This window comes from Physeter macrocephalus, chromosome 11, assembly GCF_002837175.3.
Source record: "Physeter macrocephalus isolate SW-GA chromosome 11, ASM283717v5, whole genome shotgun sequence".
Classification (NCBI taxonomy): Eukaryota; Metazoa; Chordata; class Mammalia; order Artiodactyla; family Physeteridae; genus Physeter; species Physeter macrocephalus.
This window is the reverse complement of record NC_041224.1, coordinates 93,553,032-93,556,868: the sequence shown is the minus strand read 5'-3', so window position 1 is coordinate 93,556,868 and position 3,837 is coordinate 93,553,032.

The following is a 3,837-nucleotide window of genomic DNA, read 5'->3' as shown; positions in this document are numbered from 1 at the left end:
AGGAGGGGGAGGGGGAGGAGGAAAGCATCCGCACAGAGGATGGGAGATGACCTCTGAGGTGGGTCTTAACAATAAGGAGCTGGTTATGTGGAGAAGCAGGGAAGGGTGTTCAAGGCAGAGGGAACAGCACCTATAAAGCCAAAGAGGGCTGGAGGGTGTGGTGCAATCTGAGGTCGGTGTGACAACGCAGGAGGGGGCGTGGGGTCCACGGTGGTGGAAGACGAGGCTGGACAGGCAGGTTGTAGCCCGACTGGGAAGGGCTTCAGGGCTGGGCTAAGAGGTTGGAGCTTTATCCTGTCAGGCGGGTACAGACCCATCACGTTTGTGAGCCGGGAAGGCAAACAGGGCACACCTGTGCTTGGTTTCCTTCCTTAAGGCAGTAAGGCAGCCACTCCCCGTGCAGGTGAGTCCTGCCTCAGAGTCACTGTGTAGCCCCTGCTCTAGGTCCCTGCCTGGGAGAGCCTGTCAGGTTGGCTCCAGCTTTGCCCCATTTCCCGGTCAGAGGGGCAGATGAACAGGTGGGTGTGGAGGAAGGTGCAGGGGGCGGGGGGATCGTGGCCATGAGGCTTGTGAGTTTCATTTCCTGAAGGCATAACTTTCAGGTTCAAACCAGCTGGAGAAGCTGGGGCAGCCTACCCCAAACAGGTGGGCAGCAGGGCTTAGCAAAGGGGCCCCAGGCTGAGTGAGGACCAGGAGACTGCCTTTCTTATTTGTTTGTTTTAAAGCACGATTGCCCTTACCGTCTGTGGTACCTTGGTCAGTAATTCCCTCTCAGGAGCTCAGCTTCCTCAGCTGTTAAGTGAAGGGGGCCGACCAGGTGATCTTCCAGCTCTGTGATTCCGAGGGAGGAGTAAACTGGTGGGAGGAGCGTGGGAGTCTGCGCATAAGCTGCTGGAGGTGGGCGACTCCCAGGCAGAACTAAGCCTCTTCTAGAGGGACAGGCGGCGTTTGCAAGCGGGTGAGTGACAGGGCTCGCCTCCCTACCCTACCTCGGCTGCTCCTGGACCGGCTGCCACCACGGGACTTCGGCGGGACTTCGGCGGTGGGAGTGGAGTTCCTCCCCAAGCCGCAGCAGATGGGAGTCCAGCCGGCTCGGCCAGGCTGCCCCTGGGTGCAAGAGCGCTAGGTTGCAAGAGGGTGCAGCTGTTCCAGCCCGCTTGGGGTTCCCCTCCTTGCCCGGCGCCCCTCTCTCCACGGGGCAATGAGTAGCCCACAGGAGCTAAGCCCAGGGGCAGACACCGGGCTCCGGGGCAGGATGGTGGGTGATAGCAGGAAGTCAGCAGGGGCTTCGGGGCCAAGAGCCCGCGGGAAAGATGGGGACGCCCCTCTCCCCACCCCGGAAGAGCCAGCCTGACCGAGGGCGCCCCTCGCCCTACAGCCGCCCTCACCACGCCGCCCCGCCTCCTCCGCAGCCCACCCCCTCTCACTCTAACTCACAGGCACCTGAAAGCTCTCATCTTCACAAGCATCCTTGTTTTAAAAAAACATTTCTGTTTCCTTTATTTGCACTCAGCTCCAGCCTTCATAAATATGCGAAATCGATGTAAATAATTTTATAATGAAAACATTTTTAAATGCAAACATTCACACGTGGATCAAGAGGGACCTAGTGGTCATTCGCAGGAGCCCTGTGCTGGGCCTGGGGGACACAGGCCTGTACTCAGCGTCCTCACAGGGGTGAGACCCACCGCGGAACCACAAGGGGGTTCAGGGAAGACTCCCAAGAGGAGGGAACCTTGACCCGAGACCTGGGGGGTTACAGAGATCTGGCCAATTGAAGGAGAGAGGGCATCTCAGGAGAGGGAATGGCGTAGGCCAGGCCGGCAGGCAGGTGCCGCGAGGAGTCGTGGTCAAAGCAGGGAGCTCAGGACGAAATGTTCCTTTTCCCGCCCTCATCACAATTATAATCAATTATTTGTATAAATATCTGCTTGCGATCTGTATCCCCTGCTAGGTTACAAGCTCCAGGAGACGAAATGCTGTACATTATATTTTCTCAGGATTCTGGTGCCCAGCACAATGCCTGACACAAAGTAAGTGTTCAATTAAATTGGTGTTAAGTGAAGGAGTAAATGAGAATTCTCATGTGCATGTGGGTTGGGTCAGTAAGGGCTGAGAAGCCAAGCTAACTAGAGATTGGATGTTATCCTAAGGGCAATAGGGATCCACTAAATGTTTTACTTTTACATAAGGGAATGACTTGGTCGGCTTTGTGTCCCAGGAATCCCTTTTTGGCTTTGGTCTGGAGAATGGCTGGAGACAGAGTCCAGGTGGCAGAGACATTGTCTTTACCTCGGGGCATTGTTATGATTTTATTACTTCTTTATGTGACTCTCCCCTAAGTAGGCCGTGAGCCCTGGAGGGCCGGGGCCGGGCCCTGTTCACCTCTGCATCCCTGAGCCCAGTACACTGGCCAGCACGGCACGTGGTAACTGCTCAGTGGGTGTTTAATGGGTGAAATTCTGATTGGAAGTTGCTTATGCAACTTTAAGGGAAGGTGCGGTTGTTTAATACATGCAATATCATAGGCAACTTTCAAAACATGGGGAACATGAAAGAAAAAGTCATTTAAGTTTGGGAAGCAGTGGTCAGAGGTCTGGGAGGCAGGGTGGGGAGGAGAAGGGGTGTAGGGTGATGGAGGGGCTCCTCTGAGCTGTGACAGTTTTTAGACCTATGAGGCCTTCTAGGTTTGGCATCTCCCTGAGATGGGAGCCCGTGGGGAGCAGCAGGTTTGGAGGACGAGGTGAAAAGTTGGCCTGTGGGACATCCAGCTCCAGATTGGGGTGTCTCCAGCAATAGAAGATTCTGGAAGCCTTAGGGGTGAATGTATGGCAGGATATGGGGAGGAGGGCTGGGATGCCCTGGAGAGAAGAACTTTTAAGTAGGGGGCCGAGGACTGAGGGAGTCAGGGGGGATGTAGAAGCACCAGGAGCTCCTACCTCAGGACCGTGAGCCTGTGACTTCTCTGGTCCCTCCAGCCTCCTCCTTACGATCCCATTATAACCGCCCCGGACAGGCAGCAGCCCTGCAGAGCCTTCGGTGAAACCCAACTCCATGGGGCTCAACTTCCGTGTGTTCTGGGCTCACCTCCCTTTTGTGGTCACAAGAATGCCACATTCTGTGTTTCCCCTTTGTCTTCACAAGGCCCGCCTCCTGGATATTATACCTTCTTCCACTCAGTCGCTTATTTCATTTCTGCTTGTCACCCTCCTCATGCTCCTGGCTTTCCTCCCCTGAGAAAAGGTCCTGCACTGGCAGCAGCGGGTGGAAAACCCAGGGCCAGATGCCCTCCCAGCTTCTGCACATCCAGGTCCCCCAGCTGCAGCGGTGCTCTGGACAACGTATACCAGGCACTGGAAGCGGAAAGCCCCGATGGGTTGCATTTCCTGATTTCTGCAGTGTAAATATTCCCACCGTGACCGATTTCAAGCTACCAACAGGATGTCACTGAATGCAGAATTGGGAAGAGATGGGCAGTAGTACACTGTCACATAATATTTCCAGCAAGCAAACACAATAGGCACAGACAGCCTCAAAAGCAAATATAATTACAAAATGCAGTAAAATAGGAAGTTTGGAGTATTTGCTGCTTCTTAAAAATGTAACTTATTCTCTTGTAAAATGTTGTAATTTAATTGTTAAAATAATGGCTGTTTTAACAACTGCTTTGCAAAATTCCTGAAAACTTAACAATTGGCTCTTGCAAGCAGTACAAACCAGCTCCAGCAAACCACTGAGTGCCACCTGGGCCAGGAGAAAATGGGGGGATTCCAGGCCCCAAACTTCAGTGCACTCTCACCTGGCATCCTCTCCCTGCCCAGGCCGTGTGGGAGGCAT